The sequence below is a fragment of the Pelobates fuscus genome, chromosome 12 (genome assembly GCF_036172605.1).
Source record: "Pelobates fuscus isolate aPelFus1 chromosome 12, aPelFus1.pri, whole genome shotgun sequence".
Lineage (NCBI taxonomy): Eukaryota > Metazoa > Chordata > Amphibia > Anura > Pelobatidae > Pelobates > Pelobates fuscus.
Window position 1 is genome coordinate 23,971,940 of NC_086328.1, and position 22,500 is coordinate 23,994,439.

The following is a 22,500-nucleotide window of genomic DNA, read 5'->3' on the forward strand; positions in this document are numbered from 1 at the left end:
TAGCTAGAGACCAATTCACTCCTCTGACAGATAAGCATACAGAAAAATTCATATAGAATACAACATACTGTGTAGCGATCATTACCAAAGTACATGTCCCTTGGTTGTTTCTATGTTTCGTGGCATTAGAAACTTGAATTTAAATTAGTACTATTGGGATTTTTGCCATTTTTTTTTACATAACATGCTTAACACTTTGAGGGTATAAAGTATTTTTATAAAGAAGTAGAAAAAGGTGGTGCAACAGAGATACTATTTACAATTAAATATAAGAAAGTAATAATATAGAAATAAACAATGCTATATAATACAGAGAAAGAATAATAAAAAATAATATATAAATATATAAAAAGAACAGTCCAAAAAGAGTTCAGTAAAACCTTGGGATGAGAGAACAATCACAGTTCTATCTGAGGTAGAGACGTCTATGGAGTAGTGGGATCGAGGGGTTCGTAGGATCCGTATGAAAGAGAAAAGAAAATCTAATAGTGCAATAAAACCCAAATATGTAGCAGCCAATAAAACAGGTCAATATGGTCCTACTCACGTTTTTGAGAGCTAAAAACTAGCTGTAGTATAAAAAGCGTACAGTGGTATAATCCCCACTTATGGGGAATGTTGTAAGTAGATATCTCGTCAGACGGGGACCATATGTAACATAAAAAAACAACAATAGTGCTCACTGTGATAAAACCAGGAGAGTTTATAAAAATACCAAATGGTTACTCACATTTGATTGGGCAGACGCACTGCTCAATGATAGGGCATAAGTTTTATAATCACCACCAAGGATGCTTTGGAGTAGTATCTCTCTGGAACAAGTAAAACTCAGATGCCAGGTAGTAAAATAATAAAAATGGTAAAAAAGATAAAATGGCTAACACACAACAAAGAAAGTGGCCAATATACCTTCATTAAAATACAGTTAGTTAAAATCCAAAAAGAGTCCAGTAAAACCTTGGGATGAGATATACATATCATTGTTTATTTCTATATTATTACTTGCTTATAAATGTTTTGTACATATTATGTCTGTGGCGCCACCTTTTTCTACTTCTTTATACCTATATACCTACAGGGCCTGTGAGGGAGTCCTATCCTTTAGGTGTGCTGCCTTTATTAAGTTTTTAAGTGCTGATCCTTATGTACACTTTTCTCATAAAATATTTTCAGTATAGCCAAACTTTTATTTATTGCAGAAGTATTCAATTTACCTCCCCACTAAGACTTGGCCGAGACAACTTTTATTTTAATAACAGCTTTCAGTATTTTGGGCAAGTCTGTATTTGCTTTGAACACCCGGATCTTGCAGGTCTGATCATTGTTCACTGAGACAAATTGCTCAAGCTCTGTTGAGTTGAAAAGGAACCATTGGTAAAATGTTATCGCCCAACTACTGCCACAATGCTACAACATGGGGATGGTGTTGGATGATGTGTCGACTTTGGGTCACAAAAGTAATTTTAAATTAATTATAAGAAAGTACCATTTCAGTGTTATTACAAATGAAAAACAATTTCCCCACATTTTTCTCACACGCCTTTTAATCATTGTAACCAAGAATTATAAAGCAACCCTAGGAGGCCACCTACGTCCCTGGTGTTCAACCATGAATTGTCTAGGGCCCATTAACCATTTCTGCATGAAGAATGAAGAGGGCCCTAAATTGGTAATCCACCTTGTGGGACTAATATGCTTCTCTGTTCTAACCCCTTGCTGAAGAATTGTATTAATGTTCATTATTTATTATCCTATATTTATACTATTTTTAGTGGCCTTTCATGTATAATACTTGGGATATATTAAAGGAACAGACCAAATCCCTGAAATGCTGTAGCATTTATGTCGCATTTATTTGTGTGTACTTTATGTGTGAAGAGTGTGTCCTCATTTTTCATTTTACAAAACGTTCAGATTTCAATAGAAATTAGACCTTTTAGGAATTAACTTTGCTACACCCCCTGGCTGTCAATCAAACAACCAATCCTGTTACTAGTGATGTCGCGAACACAACATTTTCAGTTCGCGAACGCGAACTGCCGCAAACGTTCGCGAACTGGCAAACCGGGCGAACCGCCATAGACTTCAATGGGCAGGCGAATTTTAAAACCCACAGGGACTCTTTCTGGCCACAAAAGTGATGGAAAAGTTGTTTCAAGGGGACTAACACCTGGACTGTGGCATGCCGGAGGGGGATCCATGGCAAAACTCCCATGGAAAATTTCACAGTTGATGCAGAGTCTGGTTTTATTCCATAAAGGGCAGAAATGACCTAACATTCCTAAATCACAATGGATATGGATTGACACCTGACATATGACATATTGACACCTTGACATATGGATTGACACCTGTTCTCAGAGACCCTGATACACACTGACACAGAGCAGAATAGGGACTGTTCCCCCTACATAGGGTCACTTGGCAGATATGGATTGACACCTGTCCTCAGAGACCATGATACATACTGACACAGAGCAGAATAGAGACTGTTCCCCCTACATAGGGTCACTTGGCAGATGTGGATTGACACCTGTCCTCAGAGACCATGATACACACTGACACAGAGCAGAATAGAGACTGTTCCCCCTACATAGGGTCACTTGGCAGATATGGATTGACACCTGTCCTCAGAGATCATGATACACACAGACACAGAGCAGAATAGAGACTGTTCCCCCTACATAGGGTCACTTGGCAGATATGGATTGACACCTGTCCTCAGAGACCATGATACACACTGACACAGAGCAGAATAGAGACTGTTCCCCCTACATAGGGTCACTTGGCAGATATGGATTGACACCTGTGCTCAGAGATCATGATACACACTGACACAGAGCAGAATAGAGACTGTTCCTCCTACATAGGGTCACTTGGCAGGTATGGATTGACACCTTTCCTCAGAGATCATGATACACACTGACACAGAGCAGAATAGAGACTGTTACCCCTACATAGGGTCACTTGGCAGATTTGGATTGACACCTGTCCTCAGAGATCATGATACACACTGACACAGAGCAGAATAGAGACTGTTCCCCCTACATAGGGTCACTTGGCACATATGGATTGACACCTATCCTAAGGATCCCTGATACACACTGACACAGAGCAGAATAGGGTCTGTTCCCCCTTTTAGTTTACAGTGACTGCTATTAACTTACAGTGAAAAACTTTTTTCTTTTTAAAGGCACGCTATAGTGACACCAGATATGAGTGTCAAAGTGCACTTGCAGAGGTTGGCAGAGTACACGCTGAAGGCCTGACACCCGCTTTAAGGACACTGACTGCTATTAGCTTACAGTGAAAAACTTTTTTCTTTTTAAAGGCACGCTATAGTGACACCAGATATGAGTGTCAAAGTGCACTTGCAGAGGTTGGCAGAGCACACGCTGAAGGCCTGACACCCGCTTTAAGGACACTGACTGCTATTAGCTTACAGTGAAAAGCTTTTTTCTTTTTAAAGGCACGCTATAGTGACACCAGATATGAGTGTCAAAGTGCACTTGCAGAGGTTGGCAGAGCACACGCTGAAGGCCTGACACCCGCTTTAAGGACACTGACTGCTATTAGCTTACAGTGAAAAGCTTTTTTCTTTTTAAAGGCACGCTATAGTGACACCAGATATGAGTGGCAAAGTGCACTTGCAGAGGTTGGCAGAGCACACGCTGGAGGCCTGACACCCGCTTTAAGGACACTGACTGCTATTAGCTTACAGTGAAAAACGTTTTTCTTTTTAAAGGCACGCTATAATGACACCAGATATGAGTGTCAAAGTGCGCTTGCAGAGGTTGGCAGAGCACACGCTGAAGGCCTGACACCCGCTTTAAGGACACTGACTGCTATTAGCTTACAGTGAAAAGCTTTTTTCTTTTTAAAGGCACGCTATAGTGACACCAGATATGAGTGTCAAAGTGCACTTGCAGAGGTTGGCAGAGTACACGCTGAAGGCCTGACACCCGCTTTAAGGACACTGACTGCTATTAGCTTACAGTGAAAAACTTTTTTTCTTTTTAAAGGCACGCTATAGTGACACCAGATATGAGTGGCAAAGTACACTGGCAGAGGTTGGCAGAGTACACGCTGAAGGCCTGACACCCAGACGCTTGCAGACAACTAACTGCTATTCTATCTATTACAGTGAAAACATTTATTTTGCTTTTAAATGCAAACTTAAGCTATTGTGACACCAGATATGAGTGGTGGCACTGGGCAAGTGGGCACAGTATCCACTGTGAGCCTGACACAGAAGCTGGCAGGCAGGCAACTGCAATTACATTACACAGAAAAAAAAAAAAAAGCAGACTGATGTTCTAGCCCTAAAAAGGGCTTTTTGGGGTGCTGTCCTTACAGCAGAGATCAGATGAGTCCTTCAGGACTGTAGTGGACACTGAATACCCTAGCCTAGCTATCAATTTCCCTATCAAATGAGCAGCAGCTACACTTTCCCTCCTCTATCTAAGAATGCAGCTTCAGAATGAATCTAAAATGGATGCTGTACAGGAGGTGGGCGGGTCTGGAAGGGAGGGTCTGCTGCTAATTTGCTGGAATGTGTCTGCTGACCGTGAGGCACAGGGTCAAAGTTTACTCAATGATGATAAATAGGGGGCGGATCGAACCGCGCATGTGTTCGCCCGCCGTGGCGAACGCGAACACGCTATTTTCGCCAGGAACTATTCGCCAGCGAACAGTTCGGTACATCACTACCTGTTACTTCCTGGTAGTTTAGTTCAGTGGAGCTAAACTGAAGAGGCAGGCAAGTGCCCAGAGCAGGGGAATGTCCTTTTAAAATGTTAATACTTGTTCTAAACAATAATACCATTCCTAACAAAATAGCAAAATGCCTGTCCTCTACTTGTTTGTCCAAAGCAGAACTAAAGTGCACTAGTTGGGACCAATGAACATGGTAGGTTGAACTACATACATTGAGACAGTTGCATAGCTTAGAATTCTACAGTAATGCCTACTGTAGGCATAGAATTCTCCTCATTAGTGTTACAGTCACGGTTTGATCAGAATATGGCTGTACCTACAAACAAATACTTTAGGATATCCAGTACAACATAAAACATACTGGACATATTTAATCCTCATATGGACAGCATATCCAGGCATCCAGCAATAGTTCAGAAAGTGTGGGGATCATTTCTACACCTTCTACACCTTCTTCATCAGTCCTCACTCTCACTATTTCTTATCCTCTGACCAGTTCTCTGTTTTGTTTTGACCTCCAAAGAATATATATACGAGGACAGACCAGTCCTTATTATGTTTTTCATTCTAACAGACTCCATGAACTTGTACAGCTCTTTGCCTTAATGTTTCTCACAGAAATAGACATAAGTTCAGCAACAGAATGTTTGTGGATGTGAGGTCCAGGGATACAGCAGCATTAATTCATTCATGTCCCTATGTAATCATTAATGTCTGTGTTCTAGCGATGAGCTGTCAGAGGAATGAGTTCCCGGATAAGAAATGCAAACAAATCACAAATAGTCCAGTAAAAAACCTTAAAAGAAAAGAGCAGAAACTGTCTCGGCGGCAGTTGATGGCATTTAATGCATAACATCTACTATAGTCACCCAGACCACTTCAGCTCAATGAAATGGTCTGGATGCCAGGTCCCCAAGGTTTTAACCCTTCAGATGTAAACATAGCAGTTTCACAGAAACTGCTATGTTTACATTGCAGGGTTAATCCAGCCTCTAGTGGCTGTGGCTGTCTTCCTGACAGCCGCTAGAGGTGCTTCTGCGGCGCTGGATGCGAAATCCGCATCTAGCGTGCAAAACGTCCATAGGAAAGCATTGAGAAATACTTTTGTATGGACTGTTTGAATGTGCACGCTGCTCTTGCCGTGCATGGGCATTCGGCTCCACCGGGGAGCTGATGTCTGCATGGGAGGAGAGGTCACCAGCGCCAAGGGAGGGGGGCCCTGAGGGTGGGTGGGTCCCAAGGATGATGTAGTGTCAGGAAAATGAGTTTGTTTTCCTGACACTATAGTGATCCTTTAATAAAATTCTGGTGCAACAAAAGTGCCTGTAGTGCAGTCTATAGTGCCACCTCAGTGCAGATGGCCACCTCTGCTAGAGACACTGTGTGGGTCTTAAAAAAAAAAAAGTCAGTAACACAAGCATATTGATTCCTGGATAATTAGTGGTCTTATCACTGTTTACTAATCTGTTGCGTTTCTGTTGTACATTGCTGATGAATGCTATCACTGTATGTGTGTAGAAGGACAGAAGACCATTAGTTGCGGATCAGGTACGTTAAGTAAAGGCAAGCCAGACTATTTCATTCATATTTTGATTTTGAAAATGCATCTCTTTACTAGTGTACTAATTTATTTCGGATATATAAAATGAGGTAGATTCTGTTTCTAACGTCTGGAGAAAGAAGTCATTGAGCAGTAGAATGAAGAAAAGTCTGAAGATTGAGAAATGTTTTTGGGCAGAAGAATGTAAAAACACAAAAGAGTAAGCTGTTTCAATTCCAGAATTACTTTTTCAAAATGTGTTTTCAAATAACCACGAGCCTGGAAGAACATCTCAGCATCCTATTAAGGAGTTGGGTGGTAGATACATGTGTTTGATGTTACTAAGGACGTGCATGATAAGGAAGGGTGGTGCATCTGACATTTATTCAAGAACGTTAATTTAAACATTTCTGTGGATGCTTACAGTGGAAACAAGTATGACGTTATGGGAATTCCAGTAGAGGGACGTGAGTAAAAAAAAATCAAATTTCTTAGATAAGCTGGATGGACCTAGGGAAGACGAGGGGACAAACTAGGCAGGAAATTAAAAGCTTATTTAGATAAGGCGTGAGAGCCTAATGCTGTTATCTTGTAAGTCACTCACTGCTTCTGATTATATATATATATATTTTTTTTTTTTTACAAGGTAAAAGTGAAGATTTTTAACACTCATTTTAGTTCTTAACTGGGTTCAGTTACGTGTCTTCCTTCTAATGATGTAGGCTTTTACATGTCAGTACATAACAAACTATTTTATTCCCAAGCTAAGAATTTGGCAATCGATATTAGTTTCTTACAAGTTAGCAACATTTTTTAACAAACATACATGATTGTCATATATTGTCTGACGGCGGAACTGTCAAGTTGCAAAACTTACAATTTCAGTCACCTGAATAAAGGCTGTTGGAGCATTTACTGTGGTCTACTGATGAGTACACAGTGGAGGTAAATACAAGACAAAGTAGATGTCTTACTTTGCAATAATTTTTGGGAACTGGCAGTAACACCCTTCAGAGATGCTCTGCATCAAGGGCTGGCAGTGTTTGGTTTGATAGACATTTTTTCAAGTTTTTCACAAAACTCTAACACATACCTTAAATCTTTGTGATTGAAAGCCACCAGCCAAAGCAAAAACTGACACAGTGCTGTGTTAGCAAAGGCCTTACACCAGGCTTCCCCAAACTCCGGCCGTCCATATGTTGCTGAACTACAACTCCCATGATTCTATGAATGAAACAGATAGGCTGAGAATCATGGGAGTTGTAGTTCAGCAACATCTGGAGGGCCGTACTTTAGGGAAGCCTGCCTTACATAATTCCTGCCTTCGTTCTCACTCCAGCAGTAATCTGACTACAGAATTTCCAACATATATCGCAACTGCTTTTAATCTTTTATTATCTAGACTAGTTGTTTTACCTATAATTTATAAACATTGCAATAAAAAGGAATTTGTGAATTCTAACCTGGGGTGTCCCTTTAACCCCTTAAGGACACATGACATGTCTGACACGTCATGATTCCCTTTTATTCCAGAAGTTTGGTCCTTAAGGGGTTAAACGAGAAACAAGCAGGGCGGCACAGTGCTGCTGTGTTTATTTTTCTCATATTATGGACTGCTGAAATCTATTCTATTTATTGATTTCTATTCGTGTCTATTCTATTTATTGGAAGACAGAAGCCAAACGTTATGGAATCACTGGTAGGATTGCAATTTTGGTGAGTGAGCGAGTGCATCTTAACCCTTGTCACTATGCGAAGATAAAGAGAGACTTAATTAAAAACATGTAGCAAACTACACTTCTCTTCAGCACCATGCCGTTATACACGAAACTACATTCAATCCCCCAAAGGAGTTTATTTTCCATTGCTCTTTAATAATAAGAGCATTTTAATTATTTAAAGAAGTCATTAAATGGTGTGCTGTACTGTAAACAATGGGGTGATGTTTGAATGATCCTTCAGTTAAAGATAAGATGAATGTAGCAGTTCGAGCTATATATACGGTATCTACAGGTGGTATTTTATATAGCTCAATAACTAACCTTTCAGCTTCCCACTGGGCCCTGCAAGAAAAGGTCTTTGTAAACTTTAGCATTATACAACATGCAGACCAGTATCCTGTTTTCATTTTTTTTTTCTGTTGAACAAAAACAGGATATATTGGATCAGACACAGGTTTCCACTCCTTCCTGATCTTTTGTTGTGTTTTTGACTGTATTGTGTTATGTGATTCTTTGTTCGTCTGAAACCAGCTGATTATTAACGGTTTCTAAAGTAATTCTTTAAATCTCACTATATTTGCCGTCAGTGTCCATTGCGTTGATTTTGTACTTTTGTAGAGAACATGCCATATAAAGAGGACGATAACGCATATTTAAGTTAAAAATGGCACATTGAATTTCTAGAAATACCCCCGAACTAGTGCGTTTCCTAAATCATACTTGTTAATTGTCCAGAGGCAGTCTCTAGTTTTCAATTTCCTTTCTCAGTATCCAGCCAGCCCTATAATGTTTACATTTTCAAATTTCTTAAAGCCTGAATCGGCTATTTTTTGTATAGCTCATAGACCTATAATTTGTAATTACATAATGAAATTAGCGGATTTTATATTTTGTCATCTAATTTTGGAAACTGGATTATTTTTTGCTCTGTTTATTAGGTTTAAATACTGTATATAGCTTTTAAATATAATTTGTTATTAAAGCAGCCGTCTAATGCTGTTACCATCCATTAGTTATAGACACAATATATTAAAATGCAAGTAATATATTATGGCATAAACAGTCCTGCAATTTGCGAGGTGGGACCTCCAAGGATCGGGTTTGTTGTTCCAGCAGATCCCACAGATGCTCAATCAGATTGAGATCTGGGAAATTTAAGGCCAATTCAACACCTTGAACTATTTGTCATGTCCCTGAACTATTTTTGCAGTGTTGCAGAATACATTACCATTCTGAAAGAGGTCACTGCCATCAGGAAACACCGTTACCATCAAGGGGTGTACGTGGTCTGCAACAGTCTCTAGGTAGGTGGTAAGTGTCGAAGTAACATTCACATCAATGCCAGAACCCAAGATTTCCCAGCATAACATTGCTATATCATAATACTGCCTCCGTTGGCCTGCCTTCTTCCCATAGTACAACCTACATTCATCTCTTTCCAAGGTAAACGACACACATCCGACCATCCACCAGACCTTTTAGAAAACATGATTCATCAGACCAAGCAACCTTCTTCCATTGCTCCATTGTCCATTTCTGATGCTCACGTCCCCATTAACCCCTTAAGGACCAAACTTCTGGAATAAAAGGGAATCATGACATGTCACACATGTCACGTGTCCTTAAGGGGTTAAAGGTGCTTTTGGCAGTGGACAGGGGTCACCATGGGCCCCATACGAGGCAAACTGTACTGTGTGTTCTGAAACTTTCTTTCATGGCCAGCATTAAGTTTTTCAGCAATTTGAGCTACAGCAGCTCTTCTGTGTGATCGAACTATTCTAGCTTTCAATCCCAATGTGTCTCAATGACCCTTGTGTGCCCATTAACCATGATGCCAGTTCACCAGTTGTCCTACTTTAGACCACTTTTGGTCGGGACTAACCATACTAGGAACACCTCACAAGACTTGCCATTTTGGAGATGCTCTGACCCAGTTGTTTAGCCATCACTATTTGGCTCTTGTCAAAGTCACTTGCCCATTTTCCTGCTTCCATCATGGGAATCTCAAGAACTGACTGTTCACTTGCTGCGTAATATATCCCACCCCTTGACAGGCGCCATTGTAACGATATAATCCATGTTATTCATTTCACCCGTCTGTGGTTTTAATGTTGGGCTGATCAGTGTAAAAGCAGAGTATACACGGCATCTCTATGTCAAGAGGCTTTGCAGATTGCGAGTACAATTTACACATTTGTCCTGAAATGTGCCCAGACCCGTCCTTTAGTCCTTCTCACCTTCTTTTTTCCAGTTACTATTCAGCACCATTTTACAGATTAAACAGTAAAGGTTCCTTATCTATGCAAGAGAGAGTAACATTGTTTAAATACCCTCTCTATGGGGATGAGAGAATAAACAGAAGCCCAGCTTAAAAATGTGTTTCAGTGCCAGGGGAGAAACGTTGTTGGATCAGAAGAAAAAGGGAAGTATGGGTTTCTTTTAAATAATGTAATTTTAATTGTGAATTTCAATAAAATACAGAACTAAACCAAACTCAAGAACACGAGATGTGTAGGTAACTAAAAGGTTATTCCGGCCGTGGTGGTAGGAGTCGGGATGTACAGTGTTTCAGCTTGCATTGGTTAAATAGGTGGTTCCCTTCTTGGAAAAGGATCTTTGAAGACCAATTTATTATGATGGCCTAGCTAATTATCAGTCTTTATGAGGTTAAAAATAAATACCAGCTTTCACTATGATGTACTTTTGCAGAAATCAAATGTTATTATAGGTTGCTGATTAGTACAATCACCAAATAAAAATAGATGTAAAATGTGATGGCTCTGTTAGCGTAACAAATTAGGCAACACTGTTTATTTTAATAGTCTACTCTATAGCATGCTGCTGACTGTATTTTTAAAGGAGGAAGCCCCATTAAAAATTGAAAACCTTTATTACATGATATCCTAAAGTCATTACAAATTCTACCACTCTTTTTATGCTTAGGGATAAAATATATTTATAAGCTAAGAAGGACTATTTATCTTAAATAATTATTCCAGGTAAGGAGGTAAATGTTTGTAAAGAGCACCAGCAGTGGTGTATTTAGGATTTGTGCTGCCCTAGACGTCTTATTCCGGCTCCCGGCATTACTGCGGGTCGCACGAGGGAGCTGAGCAGAGAGCTCAGGGGAAAGTTCTCCCTCGCCGCCCGCCCGCAAGGGGGAGCCCAAAGGTGGCCAGCCGGCCAGCTCTTGGACTCCCATAAATTGAGGCAAACAAGGTATTTGCCTGGGCATTTGGGGGCAGCGTTTTTTGCCGCCCCCTGGAAATTGCCGCCCAAGGCAAATGCCTTGTTTGCCTTGCGATAGACACATCCCTGAGCACCAGGCAACATAACTACTACAGTGAGCTGTAGTGTTCATGATATATGGAGTAATAAAAACAAGTATTATTAAAACTGTGTGAATATTATCATACTTCCTCTCCCAAATCAGACAAACCTGAATAACAAAAAAAGGAATAAATTGCTGCATTAGTCAAAATGTATAAAAATATAAAAAATCTATTTTTTCAGCAGTTTAGTTCCAGTGAATATTTATTCAATACATAAAAAAGCACTGATAGCATGAATCATCTGAAAGCCATAAAACTCCCCCATTGAGCAGCAACTCATATGAACCTGAGCCAAATGTAAATAAAAACAAACAAATTATCCCTGTGCTTGAATTCCTACTGTTCCTGGGCACTAGTACTGACTATATTATTCATGTGTTCAAATACAATACAAAACCAGTTATGTTACCTGCACCGCATTACAAATCCCTATGTAAACTTGTATAATGGGTGTTCAATACCACTGCAGTGGCCACTAAAGTGTAAGCTCACCTGCCAACATCAAGGCAAATATCTTAGGTGAGTCCTAGAATAACAATTTACCTTGCTGTAGCCTAACCAATGCGCTCTATTAGAGGTTAAACCGTTTGTAGGGGTACCTAAGAATAAGAACGTTCTTGTTAATAAACAATGTTTCATCTTTATATATACCATAAACTATGAGAAATGATCAGAGGAAGTATCTTTGTAAAAGTCAGATTTGAATAGGAATCATATGCAGTTTATTTTGGATGGCTATTAAGTAAGTCTTGATAATTTCTTGTGATTTGCAGATATATTTTTCTTTATAGATATTCGGAATAGCAATGGGCACCAGGTTTGCACCCAGCTATGCCAACCTGTTCACAGCATATTATTAAACTTTCCACGTGTATGGTGGGCATGGTTGAATGCAGAATCTAGTGCTCTAGAAACACTATATAGATGATCTGTTTTTATTTTTTTTATGTGGGGAGGTGGTCAAGAAGATTTAGGTATATTTTTTTTAAATTTAATGATTGAGATATCCACCCTTTTCTGAATATAATACAGAAAAATATATATGTTTTGGATTAATCTATTTATGTTAAAGTCAGATACATGCATGCGCTTTATACAAGATGGTGGCGATGATAGCTACTTCCTGTAAAAATAGCTGCCATTTTAACATTTACTCAAGAATTTGCCGAAATGTCAGCTAGTGCACATAAGGCACAATGGTTTAGAAAAGAACATTCTTGAACTTCCGGCAAAGAGAGTTAATGCAGATTTTTTTTTACAAAAGAATTCTGAGAAGGCACAGCTGGAGGTAGTAAGAAAGGAAGTTTGAGAGATGAGAAAGGTGGACCCCCTTGTGGATAAAAGTAAGTTTTGTTGTGAAAGGGTGAAAGCCCCTCTTATTTAGAATTTTTCAACTTTGAAAGCCCTGGTCTATTATTTCTGAGGATCCTGTATTAAAGGAAATTGTCCCATATAAACCCAATATTATATCTTAGGATTTTTCAGATTTAATTAAAAACAACAAATTAATAAGGAGTAATGGCGATAAAAAAATACCCAGTGCTGTCTAAAAATCACTCAAGTGTCATGTCACTAGAACATTCAATACATACGTAGTAGTCTGGATAAAATCCAGGTGATTGCGCACACAATGGTTAGTATCACAATCGTCAAAGGCAATTAAAAATCTTTTTCCACTTTAACATTACAATTATTTAAACCAGAACAAAAAAAAAGTTTTTAAAAAAAGGGGAGTTTTCAAAATATGAAAGTATATAAAATCAAACAGTTAAAGGATCAATATAGTGTCAGGAAAATAAACTCATTTTCCGGACTCTATATCATCCTTAGGACCACCACACCCTCAGGGCCCCCCTCTCTTGGCGCTGAAGGGGTTAAAACCCCTTCAGTTACTTACCTTAATCCAGCCCTGGGCTCCCTTGGCGCTGGTGACCTCTCCTCCCCCGCCGACGTCAGCTCCCGAGTGGAGCGGAATGCGCATGCGCGGCAAGAGCCGCGTGCGCATTCAAACAGTCCATAGGAAACCATTTCTCCATTTTCGCATCCAGCGTCGCAGAAGCGCCTCTAGCGACTGTCAGGAAAACTGACACTAGAGGCTGGATTAACCCTGCAATGTAAACATAGCAGTTTCTCTGAAACTGCTATGTTTACATCTGAAGGGTTAAAACCTGGGGGACCTGGCACCCAGACCACTTCATTGAGCTAAAGTGGTCTGGGTGACTATAGTGCCCCTTTAATTACATGCCCTATTAATATTATTTGTTATTACCAGTTCATGTAAGTTATAATATATTGGTTAAACGTCCCATCGTTCACATATTGTGATTGAGGAATAATTTCCTAGAATACTAATTTTCAGCTCATGTCTCTGAATGCCATGGACGATATCCTGGACATATGTCCTTCATATGTGTTGAAAGATATTTTAAAAAAAAATGGTGAGGTGAAAATTTTATTACCTTGTTGGGACAAGAGTAGATGATAACTATTTTAAAACCCTTTGATAATAAATAATGTTTTTTTTTATAGTATCATTTTATGTGGGTTTAATATTGTTTTCTGCTTTTTAGATATGTATCTGAATGTGAGCACTGTGAATGGGGCGCTATGTTGTATTAACGTTGAGAATGAGAAAGGGTTAATGCTGTGTTGTGGTGATGCTGGTCATGTCTGGCTCTGATTCCAGTGAGTGGTTCCACACACAGGAGAGTTTTATGGTTTTTAAGTGATTTGTACTGATTTACAAATGTGTTTTTGTGTATTAATGAAATTTCCAATGGAGCTGAACTACCGTACTGTAAAAAAATATTTTTCTTTCTTTCATTTATTTTTTATATTGTCACCATGAATTTATTACGGCACTTTGTTTTCCTTTTTGGCAATGTTAATTTGCTCTATAATCCCACCGCTTCCTCCTGCCACCCATGCATTAGTGTTCCCTTTTTGCTCAAAAAATACTGCAGTACATGATGTTATGTGTTTTTTTGGGAGTTGTAGTTATGTTATTAGATTTGCTGATACTTGAACTACGTAGAGCTCATACTTGAACTACAACTCCCAGAAACCAATGGCGTGCTCCTAAACCACTGCTCATGGGATAAACTGCATTCAGTCATTGCCTACAGAAAATGCCATAATTCCCCTCAGAGTAAACAAAATGGTTCCTTGCGTTGAATGATATGCTCTGCACAGTGGCAGCTAAAACATTTAAACAGTTAAATAAAATATACAAAAACAAAAACAAAACAACAAACACGAAGAAATAATCTATCAATCATTTACCCATATATTCAAACCCTTTTGATATTTAAAACATGCAATTTAGGGTTATATGTTTTCTAATCTAAATGCAGACAACACACATGCTAATCTTTGTTTCTGTATAATAGTAACATAGCTTTATGCTAAACAGGCTTTTATTATTGTAATGAATTGGGATACATTAATGTTATTTTGTAATTAGTGCTAATGTAAGCCATTTTGTAGGTCAAAAAAATCTCTCATAGAATTTGTTATCCTAATGTGCTAATGTGCACAGTTTATACCCTGCCTCGCAGGATGTGGTATACTTTGTTATGGATTTTAATCAGTATGATATTCCACACTAAACAACAAAAAATAGAGAAGGGAAATTTAAATTGCAAAATGGAGTTCATTATTTTTAAAGTTATTTTTTTCTTAATTGAACCCCCCTCCCCCCAAATTGTGATTCCTGATCATTATAACTCATTATTTAGTGACTAGGCCCCTGTATCCATCAATAATATGGTGGCTTAGGGCAATATGGGATTGAAGTGAGTCTATGCATTCTCGTTGATTAATTCTCTCACAAACACTCACTGGCTTATCAGTCCTAATAAAACTGCCAGGGACAGTTGGAGGTGTAATTTGCAGAGAGTTAAAGAGGGAGAGTTAATTTGCAGAGAGGTAAACTGGGACTAAAACAGTCAAGTTAAAAACAAAATGTGCAACTCTTTTTTTTTTTCCCTGCAGTTTTTTAAATACTCCTATCAACCTCTGCCTAATTTGGTATTTATGAAATTTATACCCTGAAAACTAGCAAAATAGTATCAGCTGCAAGATATCTGTGTGTTTGGCTATTTGAATGAATATACAATATTATTATTATTGGTATTTATACAGCGCAAGCTTATTCCGCAGCGCTTTACAATAAATGTATGTATATGGCTAAATAGTTGTGTGAGAATCACTGTAGGCTGTAAGAGTGTGTAAGTGGCTGATTTTCCAAGTGTATCATATAGTGTGTGGTTAAGAAGGGGGCATATTGGCTTGACTGAGCTCTCCATCGTCAGTAGAGGAGGCAGGAAGCAGCGTCCAGCGGATCCCAGATAAGAGGCCTAACATTCTAAAAAAGATTTGACTACTAACAATGTGGAGTCACTGGCTGTAGTGGTTATAGTGCTTGGAGTAGCTCTTTAAATACATTAGCGCCTTTGGTCCTTACATTTGTAGAATAATGCAGTCAGTGCATAAAATGTATCACCAGTTACACTCTATCCTGTAACATTAAATTGTCATTGTGCTTCATTACAAATATGAGAGTTGCAGCTAGGCAGGCTTGTGGCCCTTAGCAACTGACAGTCTATATTTGGTAATTCCAGTGTCATATAAGGTCGGAGTAGTCTTGCCAGGCGTGACACCATTTCTGGTTTCAACCTTTGGAAGTGATGCTTTTCAGAGCACATCCTGTTCTAAATCCTTGTTAAATGAACAAAAGCAGGATATGTATCAAACCTTGAGGTAATCTTACACCAATAAATCTTTCCAGACGGAATTTGACAGCCATTTTAACATATATAAAGAATTACAATACTTATATCAATGTGTCTGCTGAGTGGTCTGCTGGGGGCTAAAGTTTAAAGCAAAACCACAGATACAGGATTAGTCAATAGGTTGAAAAAATCTCTGGAAATTCAAAGTTAATTTCGAAATGTAGGTCAAAATATCCAAAATAGAAAAAATTATTCAAGTCAAATCTCTTTTGATTTTGGCTATTTTGACCTTAAACTTAAAATTTGCTTTGAATTTACTTTGAATTCATGGCAATTCACACTTTATTGAATAACCCTAACACTGGCACAGTGACCATTTTTTTGCTTCTTAAAAGCCATCAAGCAACTCAGGTCATGTATTCTGCTTTAACACTGGTGGTTCCTTTAACATGAAAACCGAACCTCAAATGGGGTTTATTTACTAAACAATGAATTGTGCGGATTTAAAAATCGTGTTGCATAGTAATAGCCAACACATGCCACCACTGGCAATCGCTTCATATTGCCTTCTTATGGATCAATGGCATAAACAGATGCGTGGAAGGCTGAAATTGAAGGACTCAATTATTGTCAAAACATATGGAGTTTTGTTTCCCTAAAATTTCCAAAGATGTTGTCAACTCACCCTAAAGTCACCGTTAATGAATAGACCTAATGATTTTGGGTATGCATAGCCGAGATTTTAAAGTGGCTTAGAGGATAACTATGTCTCCCCCATTAATCTTTCATTCTCCAACAACAAATCTAATTTTGGCAAAAAATGTTTTTTAGCTAAAACCCCCCCAATGATATTTCATTGCCACACAGAAATTTAAATCACTATGTAGCCACAGAGATTAAGAAGCTTTATCCAAGATATTCCCCAAAGTTGCTAGGGGCGTTAATCACTAATTCTGCAAATAGACAGAGTATAGACATACAGGCTTATTTAATAAATTGAGAATTTAAAAATAATTTCAGATTTAAGGCCATAGTAGTAAAACGTACAGCATAACTGAGTTAGAGAATGTTTCTAGTTTGAATATTTTGACCTTAAATTTAAAATCCACTTTGACTTCTTCCTTCAATAAGTAACCCTGATAGAGCATTAATGGCAGATATAAATTGACAACTACCTATCTTTATGAATCCAAAATCTCATTAGACCAAAATAATAATCATGCAATTCCAAAAATATTTTTTTTCTCACAATAAATAACATTAGGAATGAGCTGTAATTTTGATGCTAAACAGGTCAGTGATTTTTAAATGATGTAACCGAAAATATTTCACTGTAAGTTCTATTCTTTTTTTTTAAAGGATCATTTGTGATGATTTCTTTGGATGAGGTTAGTGTTAGGTGTAATAATCATGGTTAGGTTGAGGGGTTAGAATTTGGGTTAGAACCAGGGGTAAACCTAGGTTCACTGACCCTTGGGTACAGGCCTTCTCATATCCTTATATGGATGTGGGAAAATTACTCAGCCATTTCTATATTTTATTCCTCTCGCGCTATACGTCTGCTCGTTCTATATACTCCACCCTATTAAAATAAAGGAAATCATAGGAAACGTAGACTAGGGAAATGTGGTCACAACTAATGCTGATGGACCATAACTTGTTGGAACACACTTCCATTCCCAACATCCTAAACCAGTCTAAACATGCAGATTTCTTATATATGTGTTTGTAACTGCGTGTTTATGTATGAGCCTGTATAGAATGTGTGTATGTGAGTTAGTGTATAATGTATATAGGAAATAGTTGGTGGCTAGACTGATACATTTGACTGTATTTGTAAATGTAGGCAATTGGGTGCAGGGAGCTATGTGACTGGGTGGGTTGGTAGGTGTAAGTGACTAGGTGGGTAGGTGTATGTGTGAACAGGGAGGTTGGTGATGGGTAAGATATGACTGGGGAATGTAGCTATACATAGGCTTGTGGTGTGGTGCGTGAATTTGACAGAGCGATGGTAAGTCATAGTTTGGTAGTATGCATCATTGTGTATAACAGGGGCCTGTAACTAAATTGGGGGGCTGGTTACAGAGACAGGGTGGGCTCACATTACAGTCGGCACTTTATTGACATGTTAGTTGGGTGGGCGTTAGAAAATCCACAGAAGTTGTAGACAAAGTAATTCCATCTTCAAAAGTGAGGCACCCATGTACCCCCTTTAGCTTACTCCTGATAAGAAGTAATGTTTCGAGTTACTCTCTCGAGTTACTGTTAAGGGCAGGATTAGGAGTAATGTATTCATTTAGTATTAGTATTTAAGATCATGATTGTTGGTAGTATTTATCTATTATTAAGGTTAATCCTTTAGAATTATGGTTAGAGGTTTAGTGTTAGTTTTTTTTTATTGTATTGGGTACTCCTACAAAATGTGTTCATTGTGATTATGCTCAAAGTTTAAATATAAATAGCCCAAGACCATGAATTATATAATCCCAATTAAGCATCATGGTCTTGTTCTGTTGTGTATTTGCCACCAAAACATCCTCTACCCCCAAAACAACTACTAAATAATAGAGTAAAAACAAGCTATATATTTAAAAAAAAAATAACACCGCTCACTTACCTGGCTCACAAGTTCAAGGACTTTACCAAATTCAGTTGAATGTATTAAAATATAGAATAATCCAAAGGTTACAAAAACCACTGAGAACAAAATATGTATCAGTGTGGAACCTGCTCCGTCTGTGGAACTGGTAGCGTTTCTGAATGTTGTGCACTAGTCCAGTTTAGGAGCCAGGCTGACTCCCACCCTACAAACTTCCTTCCTTCGATTGTTCTATGCGTAGCTAAAGCATTGCGTTGAGTGGAGGAAACCAGATAAAATACAATTTAGCAGGCTTTTTTTGTTTATTGCAAATAACTATACAATGTAAAAATCTGAAGGAAAGCATAGGGGGCAGTTAACCTTTTAGTTGTGCTTTTTTTTTGTTAGTTAGAGTACAAGAGCACACTTTTATGACCTTCTATCTTGGAACTGTTAGTTGTGAGATGAGTGTAAGGTTCTCTATTGCCAAAAATTGTGGTGAAAATCATGACTTTGAACAGTTTAGGAAGCAGTGCTGTTTTTTTTTTAAATCACATACGGTGGTATTTTGCAGCTCTGGCGATTCATACAATAAAAAACAAGGATTGTACCTAAGGTAATCTAAATATGGATTATGTGGTATTAAACAAAAATGTTTATTAATTGTTTTATAAATAAATTATGGAATGGCTTTTGTAGAGTTGGACTCAAAATAAGGAAATAAGATATCTCTGGTGTATTTGGAAATATCCCACCAGATGATGCACAATTTTCACACAGGGTAAGAACTGGTGGTCTAGGATCCACTCTACTCTCTGAAGTGTTTATTAACTGATCGGTAATGGATTCTAGTTTAAATAGTCTGATCCTAATGCCATTGAATTCTGAATAGTGCACCATAAGTCAACCATAGACAGCTGCCCAAGGACCCTGGAACCATACATTTGCATGGCCCCATTCACCATATCTACAAAGCAAATGAAGATGGGTTGCCCGAACCGCTAACTTGCTTTGGGCTTTGTACGATCTTGATTCTTCCCTGATTCTGAAGTCTTCTTCAAAGTCTTCAAAGTGACTAACCAGACAAAGGAACATTTTAGAGAAAGAAAGAACTGCTGGTCCATGGTCCAAACAAAAAATGTCATCTAAGTTGCATCGCTCTGCTTCCTGAAGTTTTTAATTACCAAGCCATAATCAATTCAAGTGTAGATTTTATGTTCTAAAGGCTAAAATGTTAACTATTTTATTAATGGGTGAATAGTATGCCAACTGTCATACAAAGACATGGATTACTTGTATAAGACATGGGTAACACATTGCTTTATTTTAAATGTTTTAGATGTCCTCATTGCATCCCTGAGATAGTGTCCATTGAGGCAGACAGCAATAACTTGAAACCATTATAAACTATCGAAGGAACATTCTTGACACTAATACAACTTTAATGCATTTGATAGGTTTTGGCCTAAAATATTATGCTGTATTGTATGCATGTTTAATTAACTATAGTTTTTGCACCCAAAAATAAATAAATCAATGTGTAATGGAATCCTGCACCATAAACCGTTTATCTTAGCCACGCCCTCTCACTCCAGAAACACTTCCTTATAAAATGGACCAGTGGCGTACATACCGCGGTTGCAAGGGTCGCAGCTGTGACCGGGCCCATCACTTCAGTGGGCCCGGCCGCCGTGCGGACCCCTGCCACGGGGTACCCGCCATCATCTTTTGCAGCCCCGGCTCACACGGCAAACCGCCGGGGCCGCCATCCAAGGGGTCCATCGGGTGGCCATGACAGCATGGATTGTCAGGGGGCCCGGTCAGTGCTGGGCGCTTTAACAGCGTGACCGGGGCCCCTGTGATTACATCACACGCTGGGAGGAAGTGATTCCTCCCAGCAATCAGACAGAGCCCGCGTGGGAGGAAACAGAGGGAGTCAGAGTGGGAACTCTGACTCCCATCAAACTGAGCCACCACTGGACCCCAGGTAAATTCACCCTCCTGCACCTAAAAGGTAGGAAACAGGAGGGTGACTTAAACATTGTGTGTGTGTTTGTTTGTATGTGTGTGTGTGTCTGTCTGTGTTTGTCTTTGTATGTATGTGTGTCTTGTGTGTGTGTGTCTGTATGTATGTGTGCCTGTCTGTCTGTTTGTGTGTATGTGTCATTGAATGTGTGTGTGCCTGTCTATCTGTATGTATGTGTGCCTGTCTGTTTGTATATATGTGTCTTTGTATGTGTGTGTGTGTGTGTGTGTGTGTGTGTGTCTGTATCAATGTGTGTCTGTATGTATGTGTGCCTGTCTGTTTGTATGTATGTGTGTATGTGTCTGTATGTATGTGTGTGTCTGTATGTATGTAGGTGTATATATGTAGGTGTGTCTGTATGTATGTATGTATCTCTCAGTGTCTGAGCTGCGTGCATGCATTTGAAAAGGAAGTATGTTGTGGTTATGGTGCCAGGAATCTCACGGTGCTATCCCACAAAAATGACACAAATAATTTTACTTGGGTTCCCTGCATGCCCGTGTTCCAGTCCCTTCTTCAGATATCAGTAAATTCTCATTAGTGACATCAATTCTGCCCTATCTTTACTATATTTTTGATAAAGATATTTCAATCACTCTGAGTTGTCTACCAGGTCTGTGAATCAGGTATTTTCAGTATTTAGCTCAGCCACTGCTGTGTCTCTATTTTATTTTAAAGTTTACTCTTGGGGCTGATATTCTATTGTAGGCTTACATATATACAGTTCCACATGCTGACTTAGCCCTCCGATGATTTCCTAGACTACCTTTGTGCGTAGGCCAGCCAGTTCAGCACTATAGGGGATGCTTTATGTGAAATATTATCGTATATGTCTCCAAAGGACAATTCAGAACATCTCTCGCTACAGCAATCCCACAAAATGCACAGCAACGACCGTCTTAAAGCTTTTACCTTTATCTTTTATCATCAGATCACTACCTAGTCATGATCCTCTGAGGTTTAGTCTGAAAAGTGGAACATAATATGGTATGTTTTCTTATTTGTTTCTGCAGTCTTAGCAAACAGTAATTTTGTTTTGATGTCCATTGAACCAAAGTTCCTCGTAGATCACCGGTATCGTCTAATCCGATATGCCGAGGTGTAAATTTCAACAACTTAATAAAGATGAGATCTTAAAAACAAAAACAAAAATGTATGCTGTTTTGTGATGTTAGTTAATATTTCCTTTGAAGTAGGCTTCAGTGAAGAATGAGGGTTTGACTTGCATCTATTCCACTACACTCTTTATTAGACTTGAGAAATCACTGGCTACAAAAGCACTCAGATATGTAATTCATAACACGGTTATCAAAGGGTAATCTGGAGAATGAAAGAAGCCTAGCATATGAATCTAAAAAGGAATGTAACAGATGAATCAATTTTATAGCAGCACCTCAAAGTATGATAAATGGGGAAGAAAGGATGACATTGAGAACATAAATCTCTTTATGGTGCTTTATACAGAAAAATACAAATTCCAGGAGAACTAATAAAATTAGGATCAAACCAGAACATACCTAATAGCAGCAGAGTATAACTGCTATTTACAATTGTTATTCTCTCATCTATAAAAATAATAAATACTCCGGCACTAAATTCTGGGTGAAAAAAACCCATTAGTGGCTAAAGCATTTGTAGGATACCAGCAAGGAAGGACGTGGACTGAAAATAGGCACTGGCATTAAAACCACACAGCAGCTTCCTTAAAGGGACACTCCGGACACTCTTAAAGAATGACTGACGTGTGTAGAGTGTGTCCTCTTTTTCATTTTACAAGACGTGCAAATTTCAATAGAAATAGGCACTTGACCTGGTTACACCACCTGTCTGTCAATCCGACAACTGGTCCTGTCA

General features: G+C 38.7%; 1 protein-coding gene across 1 annotated transcript in view; it reads right to left on the reverse strand.

Moving 5' to 3' along the window:
- The window catches only part of CDH5 (cadherin 5), a 47,688-nt gene extending 28,907 nt beyond the window's left edge, over nucleotides 1–18,781 (reverse strand). The window contains exon 1 of the mRNA XM_063438261.1: nucleotides 18,660–18,781. The gene's annotated coding sequence lies outside the window, so the exon portion shown is untranslated. The remainder of the gene's footprint in view (nucleotides 1–18,659) is intronic.
- Between the last annotated feature and the right edge of the window lie 3,719 nt (nucleotides 18,782–22,500).